Source organism: Desmodus rotundus, chromosome X (assembly GCF_022682495.2).
Source record: "Desmodus rotundus isolate HL8 chromosome X, HLdesRot8A.1, whole genome shotgun sequence".
NCBI classification, from domain to species: domain Eukaryota; kingdom Metazoa; phylum Chordata; class Mammalia; order Chiroptera; family Phyllostomidae; genus Desmodus; species Desmodus rotundus.
Window position 1 is genome coordinate 24,666,136 of NC_071400.1, and position 15,214 is coordinate 24,681,349.

Below are 15,214 nucleotides of genomic sequence, written 5' to 3' on the forward strand. Positions count from 1 at the left end.
TACCACTCTCTGCAGATGACATGATACTGTGTATAGAAAACCCTAAAGATATTACCAAAATACCACTGGAACTGAAAAATGACTTCAGTAAAGTAGCAGGGAACAAAATTAATATACAAAAATTGGTGGCATTTTTACACACCAATAATGAACTATCAGAAAGGGAAACTAAGAAAACAATACCATTTACAATTGCATGAAAAGGTAGTTAGAAATAAAGTTAACCAAGGAGGTAAAAGACCTATAACCAGTAAATTATAAGATATTGAAATAAGAAGTTAAGGAAGACACAAATAAGTACAAGTATACATCATGTTCATGGACAGGAAAAATTAACATCATTAAAATGTCCATACTGCGAATTTCCTCAGAAAACTAAAAATGGAACTGCCCTTTGACCCAGCAATTCCGCTGCTGGGATTATACCCTAAGAACCCTGAAACACCCATCCAAAAGAACCTATGCACTCCAATGTTCATAGCAGCACAATTTACAATAGCCAAGTATTGGAAGCAACCTAAGTGCCCATCAGCAAATGAGTGGATCAAAAAATTATGGTACATTTACACAATGGAATTCTACGCAGCAGAGAGAAAGAAGGAGCTTATACCCTTTGCAATGGCATGGATGGAACTGGAGAGCATTATGCTAAGTGAAATAAGCCAGGTGGTGAGGGACAAATACCATATGATCTCACCTTTAACTGGAACATAATCAATAGAAGAAAAAAGCAAACAAAATATAACCAGAGACATTGAAATTAAGAACAATGTAACAATAGCCAGAGGGGAGTGGGGAGGGGATAGTGGGGAGAGGGGTCTATAGGAGCTACTATAAAGGACACAAGGACAAAATCAAGGGGGAGGGTAGAGGTGGGGGACGGAGGTGGGACTGGCTGGGGTGGGGTGGAGGGAAGGGGAGAAAATGCAGACAATTGTAACTGAATAAAAATAAATTAATTAATTTAAAATAAATAAATAAATAAAAATAAAATGTCCATACTGCCCAAAGCAATCTCAGTACAATTCTGATCAAAATGCCAATGACATATTTCACAGAAATGGAACAAATATTCCATAATTTTTTTTAAAGATTTTATTCATTTACCTTAGACAGAGGGGAAGGGAGGGAGAGAAACATCAGTGTATGATTGCCTCTTGTGCACCCCATATTGGGAACCTCACCTGCTCCAAAACCCAGGCATGTGCCGTGACTGGGAATCGAACTGGTGACCCTTTGAATCGCAGGCCAGTGCTCAATCCACTGAGCCATACAAGCTAGGTCCAGATATTCCAAAAATTTATATGAAACAAACAAAAACAGACCCTGAATAGCCTCAACAATCTTGATAAAGAACAAATTTGCAGGTATCATGGTACCTGATATCAAACTATACTACAAGGCCATAGTAATCAAAACTGCATGATACTGGCATAAAAACAGATGCGTAGATCAATGGAACAGAATAAAGAACCCACAAATAAACCTATACCTTTATAGCTAATTAATATTTGACAAAGAAGGCAAGAACATATATTGGGATAAAGACAGTCTCTTCAATAAATGGTGTTGGGAAAATTGGACAGATACATGCAAAAAAATGAAACTAGAGTACCTCTTTATACCATACACCCAGAATAAACTCAAAATGGATTAAATAGTTAAATGTAAGATCTGAAACCACAAAACACCTAGAAGAAAACATAAGCAGTAAAATCTCAGACATTTCTCATAGCAATATATGTTTTTTGATATCTCTCCTGGGGCAAGGGAAACAAAGCAAAAACAAACAAATGGGACTACATCAAACTAAAACGTTTCTGAACAGCAAAGGAAATCATCACAAAATGAAAACACAACCCACTGAAGGGGAGAACATATTTGCCAATAATACATTTGATAAGGGGTTAATATCCAAAATTTATAAAGAACTCAATTTAACACCAAAAACAAACAATACAATTTAAAAAATGGGCAAAATACCTGAATAGACACTTCTTCAAAGTGGACATACAGATGGCCAATAGACATATGAAAAGATGCTCAACATCACTAATTATCAGAGAAATGCAAATTAAAGCCACAATGAGATACCACCTCACACCTGTCAGAATGGCATCATCAACAAATCAACAAACAAGTGCTGGCAAGGATGTGGAGAAAGGGGAACCCTTTTGCACACTGTGGGAATGAAGATTGGTGCAGCCACCATAGAAAGCAGTATGCAGACACCTCAAAGATATTCAAAATGAAACTGCCTATTACCCAGTGATTCTACTTCCGGTAATATATCCAGAGAAACTGGAAACACTAATTCAAAAATATATATGCACCTCTATGTTCATTTCAGCATTATTTACAATAACTAAAATTTGGAAGCAAACCAAGTGCCCATCAGTAGATGAATGGATAAAAAAGCCATGGTATATGTACACAATGAATACTTTTTGGCCATTAAAAAGAAGGAAATCCACCCTGGCTGGTGTGGCTCAGTGGATTGAGTGCTGGCCTGTGAACCAAAAGGTTGCCAGTTTGACTCCCAGTCAGGGCACATGCCTGGGTTGTGGGCCAGGTCCCCAGTTAGGGGTGTATAAAGGCAACCAATTGATATCTCTCTCCCTCTCTTTCTCCCTCCTTTCCCTTCTTTATGAAAATAAATAAATAAAATCTTTTTTTTTTAAAGAAGGAAATCTTACCTTTTGCAACAGCATGGATGGACCTGGTACTGTTATAAGTGAAATAAGCTACGTGAAATAAGCTGGTCAAAGAAAGACAAATAGCATATGATTTCATGTATATGTGAAATCTAATAAACATAATAAACAAACAGACTACAGAGGAGAAGAAGGGGTCTTGCAAATAATTTCACCAAATTCATGCAGCTAAAATGGAATGTGTCCTTGGTTTAAGCAAAAATAAATCTATGTTGAAAATATCTTTGACACATAGGCCTGACTCTTCAAAAATGAAACAATTATAACAAGTGCTCTATTTAAAATATGTACAAAACAATATTAATATTTAATACTTACATATACATAGTAGTTAGAATATGTCAGGCTACATGTTTATTTTAATTCTCACAATAATTTTATAAACGTTCTCTACCACAGATAAGGATGTGAGACATAGAAAAGTTATTCATCTCACCCACGATCACATGGACTGTAAGTGGCAGAGTAAGACTATAAATAAGGCAGACTGATTTTAGATCCCATGTTCTAAAACCACCAAACTATACTGCCTCACTGTGTGGCCTAAAAAAAGACGTGGCTCATTTAAAATCAATTGTTAAAATTCTGTCAACTAGTAAAGAGTTGTAATATAATTGGTGATAGGAGTAGAATTGGAATATCCTACAGTAAATGATAGTTATAGAAAAACTGATATTTTGTTGCTTTCTGTTCTTTCAGTGGAAAGTGTCACTTAGTGCATGTATGTGTGTGTGTGTGTGTGTGTGTATGCATATACATGCCATACCACTAAAGATGTTATCTCTCGGAGAACCAAGATGGCGGCGTAGGTAGACACACTGCGCCTCCTCGCACAACCAGAACTGACAGAGAATCGAACAGCAAGGGGGACCGACACCAAGGAAATAGAAAATAAACATTCATCCAGACTGGTAGGAGGGGCGGAGACGGGCACCGGGGTGGAGAGGACTCCCGTGGCTGTGGCAGGAGCGGAGTGTGGGACAAATGGCGCAGGCAGTCCGAGCACTAGCAGACCCTGCGGCCCCACATTTGCACAGATAAACCCAGAGGGCCGGACTCAGAGTGGCGGAGAACAGGGCAGGCAGAGCAGCGGGTAGCACCCCGCGGCACCACATTCACCCACAGATAAACCGGAGGAACGGCGGGGAGAGAAGCAGACCGCGTAACCCAGGGCTCCAGCTCAGGGAAATAAAGCCTCAAACCTCTGATTGAAAAGGCCCGTAGGGGTTGGGGCGGCAGCAGGAGAGACTCCCAGCCTCACAGGAGAGGTTGTTGGAGAGACCCACAGGGGCCTAGAGTGTGCACAGGCCCACTTACTCGGGAACCAGCACCAGAGTGGCCCAGTTTGATTGTGGGTATCGGAGTGAAAGAGTGAAAGCCGGAGGAGAGTGAGGCGGGCGCCATTGCTCCCACTCGTCCCCTCCCCCACGTACAGCGTCACAGCGCTGCGACCAGCATTACCCCGCCCCGGTGAACACCTAAGGCTCCGCCCCTTAAAGTAACCAACGCGCCAAGTCAAAAAAAAAAAAAAAAAAAAAGGCCCAAATGACTGAACACTTCAAAGCTCCAGAAAAAAATACAACTAAGCGAGGAAGAGATAGCCAACCTATCGGATGCACAGTTCAAAGCACTGGTTATCAATATGCTCACAGACTTGGTTGAATCTATTTGAAAAACAGATGAAAAAATGAAGCCTATGCTAAGAGAAACAAAGGAAAATGTACAGGGAACCAATAGTGATGAGAAGGAAACTGGGACTCAAATCAACGGTGTGGACCAGAAGGAAGAAACAAACATCCAACCAGAAAAGAATGAAGAAACAAGAACTTGGAAAAATGAGGAGAGGCTTAGGAACCTCCCGGACGCCTTGAAACGTTCCAACATCCGAATTATAGGGGTGCCAGAAGGAGAAGAGGAAGAACAAAAAATTGAAAACTTATTTGAACAAATAATGAAGGAGAACTTCCCTAATCTGGCAAAGGAAATAGACTTCCGGGAAGTCCAGGAAGCTCAGAGAGTCCCAAAGAAGCTGGACCCAAGGAGGAACACAACAAGGCACATCATAATTACATTAGCCAAGATTAAACGCGAGGACCTACATCCAAGATTACTGTATCCAGCAAAGCTATCATTTAGAATGGAAGGGAAGATAAAGTGCTTCTCAGATAAGGTCAAGTTAAAGAAGTTCATCATCACCAAGCCCTTATTATATGAAATGTTAAAGGGAGTTACCTAAGAAAAAGAAGATCAAAAATAGGAACAGTAAAAATGACAGCAAACTCACAGTTATTAACGGCCACACATAAAACAAAAACGAGAGCAAACTAGGCAAACAACTAGAACATGAGGGTTGTCATTAAGGGAGTGGGAGGGGGAGGGGGGGAAGGTACAGAGAATAAGTAGCATAGTTGATAGGTGGAAAATAGACAGGGGGAGGGTAAAAATAGTGTAGGAAATGTAGAAGCCAAAGAACTTATAAGTATGACCCATGGACATGAACTATAGGGGGGGAATGTGGGAGGGAGGCGGGTGGGCAGGATGGAATGGAATGGGGGGGGAAATGGGACAACTGTAATAGCATAATCAATAAATATATTTAACAAAAAAAGATGTTATCTCTCTATATATATAAAGAAGCCAAGTGACATTGTAAAATCTGGTTCAAGAAGGCCAGGTCAAGCTGGCCAAGTTCTTCACTATGTAAAGAGAAGTTGGCAACTCAATTAATATAAAAGGAACAAAGTGTTAGTACTGATGATAAATGGATATGTGTGACTGTGGAGAGACATTTTCAATATTGGATGATTTCCTCAGAATATCTCATTGATTACAGTTTTATTGTCACAAAGTCCATCCACACACCTTTTATTTCTTTGAAGTTTGTTAAGTATGTACCTATGCTTGTCCACTTTTTAATTAAAATAATTTGACATATAATGTTGTATAAGCTTAAGGTATATTGATTTGATACATTTACATATTGTGATATTATTACTATTGTAGCATAAGCTAACACATCTATTGTAATTGCCATTCACATTTTTTTGCTGAGAATAATTAATATCTAGTCTCTTAGCAAGTTTGATGTCCATAATGCAGTATTGTTGTTTGCAGTCATTATACTATGCATTAGGTCTCCAGGACTTATTTATCTATTACTTGCAAGTTTATGTCCTTAAATATCTATCCTATTCCCCCCTCCCACCACCACCAGCCCCTGGTAGTCATCATTCTACCCTCTATGTTTACAAGTTTGATTTTTTAGGTTCTGTATGTAAGTGAGATCCTACAGCATTTGTCTTTCTCTGACTTATCTCACTTCTTATTAAGCACAGTTACAGGTCTCACAGGGGGGAAAAGGCTAATCAATAAGACGGGAAATCTTATCTCTGATACATTAGTTTCCATTTCAAACCCCAAACTCATAGCAGTTTCCAGTGCTGTGGTCATAGTGTTAAAAGATGAAAGAATGAGCTGCTAAGGAGTATAGAGTACAAAGCACACCCATTTCAATGACAATAGATAGCACACTATTGTGTTAACACCACTGCTACATATTTCTTTTTAATCATTGTCTACAAGGATGAATCAATCTATCCATCTATTGCTATAGGGTATGACTGATTTTCCAAAGTTTCAAAGCCTATGAAACACTTTGACAAGTATGAATGGATTTGAAATTTCCTCATTTTGGTTTCAGGCTAATTGTTTTCCTCTGCTATTGTCTTGATTTGTTGGGGTTTTTTTTCCTAGCATTATTTAGGTAATTAGTACCCATCTCCTTTCAACAATAGTTATTCAATACGCATTGTTGAGATTCTATTTCAGCCGTACTTTGAAAACCTTACTTGAGTGTCTAGATTGAAAATGAAATGCTAATGTTAGTAAAATGACTTGTTTAACTATTGTTCTTTCTTTACTATTCACATAAATGAAGGACATAGCCAATGAGCAAAACATATTTAATTTGAGGATGATGATTTAGTGCACATTCTACATCCATAAAAAGCCAGACTGGCTACTTTCTAGTTGTACTATTACCCACATACACACACAAAACAAACAAAATAATTCAGCAAAAAAAGAAGAAGAAAGAAAAAAGAAGAACCATAGAAGACTATGGTTCAGCACTTTAAAGAACATCTTCACAGACAGATAAAAACACTCTGGTTCAGGAAAAGGGAAGACATACAATTAAATAATAAAGTTCAAGCTTTGTTTGAGAGATTCTGTTAGTTTTATTTTCTACTATAGATAAATGGTATCTTATGTAATTGGGTGAAAGTTAATATTTAAGTTAAAATAATTTATTGGGCTACATATTCCAAATTAGAGACATAAAATAAAAGTTTTCATGAATACATATCTAATTCAGTAATTTCAAACTGTGATTGACAATGCCTAGAGGTTCCAGAAAAGTTTGACCTAAATTTTGTCTTTATTTACCTTAATGAATCTAGCAATTACTAAGTAATGCGCAAAATTTTAACTTTTTGTTGAGACCCTTGTCTCATTTACCTGGTCTGTCAAATTACTATATTTTTCTGCAGACCTGGGAATAAAACAGTTCCTAACATTTCTAGAACATACTTAAAATTTTTGTAAGCATGCTATTGATTAAGAAGTTTAGGAAGATGGCGGCAACATAGGTGGGAGCAGAATTCACTTCCCCTCAGCGCCAGGGAAATACCTAGCTGATCTGAGGAGCAGAGCGAACAGCCAACAGTACTCCAGCATATACGAAGATTAGAGACCAAAGATAGAGGACACTGAAAGATCTGACGGTAAGGAGAGTGCTCAAGGACAATAAGGTCCCCGGGACCCGGGACCGCGCGGTACAAGGGCTGCAGAGGCGCCAGCCCTGGCGCAGGGGCTGCTGCAGGAGTCCTGAGAGAGGGCCAGGCTGCGCTGTGAGCAGCCAGGTGCTTGATTGGACCAGGGGGGCTTGAAAAGGAGGAATTTCTCAAAAAGAAAAAGAAAATAGAGACACTCAGGGGCTAGTTAGAGAACTCTCGGTGGTGGCCGAGGCCCCTGGCGCCCCTCCCCCCTCCGCCCCTGGACTGCGAACGGGGAACGCGGGATAAGCAGCACCGGTGCTCACCTGAGGTCCGGTTGCGCGCGGTAGCGCGCGCGCAGATTAGCGAACGGGGCCCGTACATGAAACCCCGGAGGGGCGCCCACACCTGAAACCTCCGAGATCTTTTGGAGCAGAGACTAGCTGCTCCACCCACAGACCCAAAACCTCGGAACCGAGGACCGCGTGATTTGGTCCCAGGGCGGCCCCGCCCACCCGAGAGTCTCAAGCCCCGGACAGCTGGATCGGGCCCCCAAGCGTAGAGCCTCTGGCTCGGCGGCGGGCTGCGCGCTCACCAAGCGTAGGGCCGGCTGGATGCGCACTTCCCAAGCACAAAGGGGCTGGCGAGAGACGTAACACCAAGGCGGCTGAACCAGCAGTTTGCGGCGCGCCAGCCTCCCTAGCCTGGGCGGCTCGATCGGTCGGCCGGCTGCGCGCTCAGAGCCCAAATAACGTCACAAACCCGAAGCGGCTGGATTCCCCTGCTGCGCGCGCACGCGTCCGGAGCCAAAGCGGCTGGAGCGGCCACTCGAGAGTCCCAAGAACAAAGCTGCTGGATTGGCTGATCAACGGCCTGATTGCCTGCCAGGGACCACACCTACAAAACAGTGAAGAGTGTGACCCAGGAAGGAAGAAAAGTGAAACCAATCCTTCCAACCACCGCCTCCCGTTGCACAGACAGGACAACAGCAGAAATAACCTGAACGGTTTAAAGCCAACAGAAGATTTTTTTTTTTTTCCCTTTTCTTTTTTTTTTTTTTTTTTTTTTTTCCCTTTTCCTTTCCCCCTGAACTCCTTCTTCCTCTCTCTCTCTTTTTTTTCTTTCATTCCTTCTTCCTCCCATCCTTTACCATTTTTATGTCTTCTTCCTCCCTTCTTTTATCTATTTCTATGTTTTAATTTTTGTTAAAATTCCTTCTTATCTTGCCTCCGATCTTTCTTTAATCCTTCTTCCCTCCTTCCTCCCTTTCCTCCTTTCCTATTTCCTATTTCCCTCCTTCCCATCTTTGGTTTTTTTTGTTTGTTTGTTTGTTTTTTCCTTTTCTTTCTCCCCCCCTTTCTATTTTTCCCACAGGTGCGACAACAAAACCTGGAGTGCTGAAAAGACTAGAGTTAGACCGTGTTAAACACATAAACGTCAGCTCAAGACCAGTGAGCACAGGAGAGTAAGGAGACAGCACCACCGAATCCCATTGGCATTCTACCATAGAAGTTCATATCATAAACCCAGGGATTCAGAACAAAGCAATTTAAGAAGCAGAGGCCAACAAGAAGAGCCTCACAAACAATGGGAAGACAAAGAAACAATTCCCAAATGAAAGGAAAGGAGGAAGTCTCAGAAAGGATACTAACCGAAAAAGAGGCAAGTCAACTATCAGATACTGAGTTCAAAGCAATGGTCATCAGGAAGCTCACTGAGCTCTCTGAGCTCAAAGAGAACTACCAGAAACTACAAGGAAACTACAATGAACTCACTGCAAACTATATCAACATGAAAAAGGAAATAGAAAATATCAACAAGAGCCAAGAGGAAATGAAGAATACAATTTCTGAATTGAAGAACACAGTAGAAGGAATTAAAAGCAGACTTGATGAAGCAGAGGATCGGATCAGCGAGCTGGAGGATAAAGTAGAAAAAAACACCCAGAAGGAACAAGAAAAGGAAAAGAGGCTCAGAAAGAATGAAGAGGCAATAAGGGAAATGCAGGACAACATGAAACGTAACAACATCCGTATAATAGGAATACCAGAAGGAGAAGAAGAAGAGCAAGGGATAGAAAACCTGTTTGAAAAAGTAATGATGGAAAATTTCCCTAATCTGAGGAGAGAAAAAGTCACCCAAATCCAGGAATCACAGAGAGTCCCAAACAAGAGGAACCCAAAGAGACCCACTGCAAGACACATCATAATTAAAATGGCAAATTTCCAAGACAAAGAGAGGATCTTGAAGGCAGCAAGGGAGAAAAAGGAAGTAACATACAAGGGAGCCCCAATAAAGTTAGCAACTGACTTCTCAATGGAAACGCTCCAAGCCAGAAGAGAATGGCAAAAAATATTCCAAGTAATGAGAACCAGAGGCCTCCAACCAAGACTACTTTACCCAGCAAGGCTCTCAATCAAGATAGAAGACCAAATAAAGAGCTTCCCAGACAAAAGAAGTCTAAAAGAATACAGCTCCACCAAACCAGCTCTGCAAGAGATGCTAAAGGGACTGCTTTAAGGAAAGGAAGGAAAAGAGAAAGACAGAGGAACACAGGTAGGAAATAATGGCAATGAATAACTACCTATCGATAATAACCTTAAATGTAAATGGATTAAATGCTCCAATCAAAAGACATAGAACAGCTGAATGGATAAGAAAACATGACCCACACATATGCTGCCTACAAGAAACCCATCTCAGGACAAAAGACTCACACAGACTGAAAGTGAAGGGCTGGAAACAAATTTTCCAAGCAAACGGACAGGAAAAAAAAGCAGGGGTAGCAATACTCATATCAGACAAAATAGACTTCCAAAGAAGGGCCATAAAGAGAGACCCAGAAGGTCACTTCATAATACTCAAAGGAAGAATCCACCAAGAAGACATAAACATTATAAATATATATGCACCCAACATAGGAGCACCCAAATACATAAAGAAAATCTTGGAGGATTTCAAGAAAGATATTGACAGCAACACAATCATAGTAGGGGATTTTAACACCCCACTATCAAAAATGGACAGGTCTTCCAAACAAAAGATTAACAAAGATATTGTGTCACTTAACAATACCCTAGAGGAAATGGACTTAACTGATATATACAGAGCTTTTCATCCCAAAGAAGCAAAATACACATTCTTTTCAAGTGTCCATGGATCTTTTTCAAAGATAGACCACATGATAGGACACAAAGCAACCCTCAACAAATTCAAGAAAATTGAAATCATATCAAGCATCTTCTCTGACCACAAGGGTCTGAAACTAGAAACCAACCCCAAGGGTAAAAACCCAAAACACTCAAAATCATGGAGACTGAATAGCATGCTATTAAACAATGAATGGGTCAAGAACGAGATTAGGGAAGAAATCAAAAACTTCCTGGAAACAAATGAAAACGAACTCACAACAACCCAAAACCTATGGGACACAGCTAAGGCAGTCCTGAGAGGGAAGTTCATAGCAATACAGGCCTACCTTAAGAAGTTAGAAACAGTTCACACAAACAACCTAACCCTACGCCTACAAGAACTGGAGGAACAACAACAAAGACAGCCCAGAGCAAGCAGAAGGAAGGAAATAACCAAGATCAGAGCAGAACTAAATGACATAGAGACTAAAAGCACAATTGTAAGGATCAATGAATCCAGAAGCTGGTTCTTTGAAAAGATAAACAAAATCGACAAGCCTTTAAGTAGGCTTATCAAGAAGAAAAGAGAGAGGATCCAAATAAACAGAATTAGAAATGAAAGTGGAGAGATTACAACTGATACCACAGAAATACAAAGGATCGTAAGAAATTACTATGAAGACCTATATGCTAAGAAATGTGAAAACCTAGATGAAATGGACACATTTCTAGAAAAATATAATCTTCCAAAACTGACTGAAGAAGAAGCAGAAAACCTGAACAGACCAATATCAGCAAAGGAAATTGAAGCAGTCATCAAGAAACTCCCATCACACAAAAGCCCTGGACCAGATGGTTTCACAGGAGATTTCTACAAAGCATTTAAGGAAGAACTAACCCCTATCCTTCACAGACTATTCGAAAAAATCCAAACTGATGGAAGACTCCCAAACTCTTTTTATGAAGCCAACATCATCCTAATCCCAAAACCAGATAAAGACACAACGAAGAAAGAAAACTTCAGGCCAATATCGCTGATGAACATAGACGCTAAAATTCTCAACAAAATATTAGCAAACCGCATCCAGCAATATATTAAAAAGATCATCCACCATGACCAAGTGGGATTCATCCCAGGGATGCAAGGATGGTACAATATTCGCAAATCAATAAACATAATACATCACATCAACAACAGCAAAGACAAAAATCACATGATCATATCAATAGATGCGGAAAAAGCATTCGATAAGATACAGCACCCATTTCTGATAAAAACACTCAGCCAAGTGGGAATAAAGGGAGCAGTCCTCAACATAATTAAGGCCATATATGAGAGACCTACAGCCAGCATCACATTCAATGGACAAAAACTTAGAGCTTTCCCACTAAGATCAGGAACAAGACAAGGATGCCCTCTCTCACCACTCCTATTCAACATAGTATTGGAAGTCCTAGCCACAGCAATCAGACAAGAAAAAGCAATAAAAGGCATCCAAATTGGAAAGGAGGAAATGAAACTGTCACTGTTTGCAGACGACATGATAGTGTACATGGAAAACCCTATAGACTCCACTCAAAAACTACTCGACCTAATAAATGAATTTGGCAAAATAGCTGGATACAGAGTCAATACCCAGAAATCAAAGGCATTCCTGTACACCAACAACGAAACTGCAGAAACACAAATCAGGAAAAAAATCCCATTCGATATAGCAACAAGAAAAATAAAGTACCTAGGAATAAACCTAACCAAGGAGGTAAAAGACCTGTACTCAGAAAACTACACAACACTGAAGAAAGAAATTAAGGAAGATACAAACAAATGGAAGCATGTACCATGTTCATGGATTGGAAGAATTAACATCATCAAAATGGCCATACTACCCAAAGCAATTTATAGATTCAATGCAATCCCTATTAGAGTACCCATGACATATTTCACAGATATAGAACAAACATTACAGAAATTCATATGGAACCATAAACGACCTCGAATAGCAGCAGCAATTTTGAGAAAGAAGGACAAAGCAGGAGGTATCACAATACCTGATATCAAACTGTATTACAAGGCAACGGTAATCAAAACAGCCTGGTACTGGCATAAAAACAGGCTCATAGACCAATGGAACAGAATAGAGAGCCCAGAAATAAACTCAAATCTATACGATCAATTAATATTTGACAAAGGAGGCAGGAGCATAAAATGGAGCAAAAACAGTCTCTTCAACAGATGGTGTTGGGAGATCTGGACAGCTACGTGCAAAAAAATGAAACTCGATCACCAACTTACGCCATACACGAAAATAAACTCAAGATGGATAAAAGACTTAAATATAAGCCGTAACACCATAAAAGTCCTTGAAGAAAACATTGGCAGGAAAATCTCAGACATTCCACGCAGCAACATCCTCACAGACACATCCCCTAAAGCAAGGGACATAAAGGAAAGAATAAACAAATGGGACCTCATCAAAATAAAAAGCTTCTGCATGGCTAAAGAAAACAGCACCAAATTACAAAGAGAACCAACAATATGGGAAAGCATATTTGCCAATGATACCTCAGACAAGGGCCTGATCTCCAAAATATATAAAGAACTCACACGACTCCACTCCAGGAAGACAAACAACCCAATTAAAAAATGGGCAAAGGACTTGAACAGACACTTCTCCAAGGAAGACATACAGAAGGCCCAGAGACATATGAAAAGATGCTCAGCATCACTAGCCATCAGAGAGATGCAAATTAAAACCACAATGAGGTATCATCTCACACCAGTCAGAATGGCCAACATAAACAAATCCACAAACAAATGTTGGAGAGGATGCGGAGAAAAGGGAACCCTAGTGCACTGTTGGTGGGAATGCAGACTGGTGAGGCCACTGTGGAAAACAATATGGAATTTCCTCAGAAAACTAAAAATGGAACTGCCCTTTGACCCAGCAATTCCGCTGCTGGGATTATACCCTAAGAACACTGAAACACCAATCCAAAAGAATCTGTGCACCCCAATGTTCATAGCAGCACAATTTACAATAGCCAAATACTGGAAGCAACCGAAGTGCCCATCAGCAAACGAGTGGATCCAAAAACTATGGTATATTTACACAATGGAATTCTACGCAGCAGAGAGAAAGAAGGAGCTTATACCCTTTGCAACAGCATGGATGAAACTGGAGAGCATTATGCTAAGTGAAATAAGCCAGGAAGTGAGGGACAAATACCATATGATCTCACCTTTAACTGGAACATAAGCAATAGAAGGAAAAAGCAAACAAAATATAACCAGAGACATTGAAGTTAAGAACAATGTAACAATAGCAAGGGCGGGGGTGGGGGGTGGGGGCGGGGACAGTAGGTAGAGGGGATTACAGGAACTACTATAAAGGACACATGAACAAATCCAAGGGGGAGGGTGGAGAGGGGGGAGGGAAGTGGGTTCACCTGGGGTGGGGTGAAGGGATGGGGGAAAAGGCATACAACTGTAATTAAATAACAATAAATAAATTAAAAAAAAAAAAATAAAAAAATAAAAAAAAATAAAAAATAAAAAAAAAATAAAATAAAAAAAAAATAAAAATAAAAACATGCTGTATTGAAAAACAATGCAAAAAAAAAAAAAAAAAAAAAAAAAAAAAAAAAAAAAGAAAAGAAGTTTAGAATGCTGAACTGCTTTTCTTAATTGCCTGATTCATATTATAACACTAAATTGTATAAGCCAATCTGTGACTATAGTGTATCTAAGCCACACTCAATTAAATGTCCAGCAAGGCACAGAAACATCTGCTCACCACATGTTTGATTCAATAGTAATTTCTGTAGTCAAAGAGGAAATATGTATGACATTGCATTGGTTTTATTATTTATTGAAAAATTATTTCTTTCTTATTCAACTTAAATACTTATGACAAGAAATCAAATCAGGTCAAACTGATATAAGATTACAAGTCAAGTTGATTTTTTTTTAAAGCTGTTACCATTTCATCTACTTAGATGAGTGAATCAGAATCTTCCAGGTTTTTTCTGTTATATTGAATTGATTGGGGTGACACTGGTTAACAAAATTATACAGGTGTCAGTTGTACAATTCTATAACACATCATCTGTACACTGCATTGTGTGTTCACCACCCCAAGTCAAGTCTCCGTCCACCACCTCCCCCACTCTACCTCACCCCAATAATCCCCACACTGTTGTCCATATCCATGAGTTTTTCCCCCTCTTTTTTCTAAATCCCACTACTGCCCCCCACCCAGCTCCCCAGACTTCTTCCCAGTGACAGCTGTCAGCATGCTTTCTGTCTATGGGTCTGTCTCTATTTTACTTGTTAGTTCATTAGATTCCATATATGAGTGAAATCATATGGTAGTTGTCTTTCTCTGACTGGCTTATTTCACTTAGCATAATGCTCTCTAGTTCCATCCATGTTGTCTCAAAGGGTAAGATTTCCTTTGTCTTTATGGCCAAAGAGTATTCCACTGTTTAAATGTACCACAGCATTTTTTACCCACTCATCTACTGATGTCCACTTGGGATGCAAATCGAGCTATTGTAAATAACACTACAATCAACATAGGGGTGCATATATATT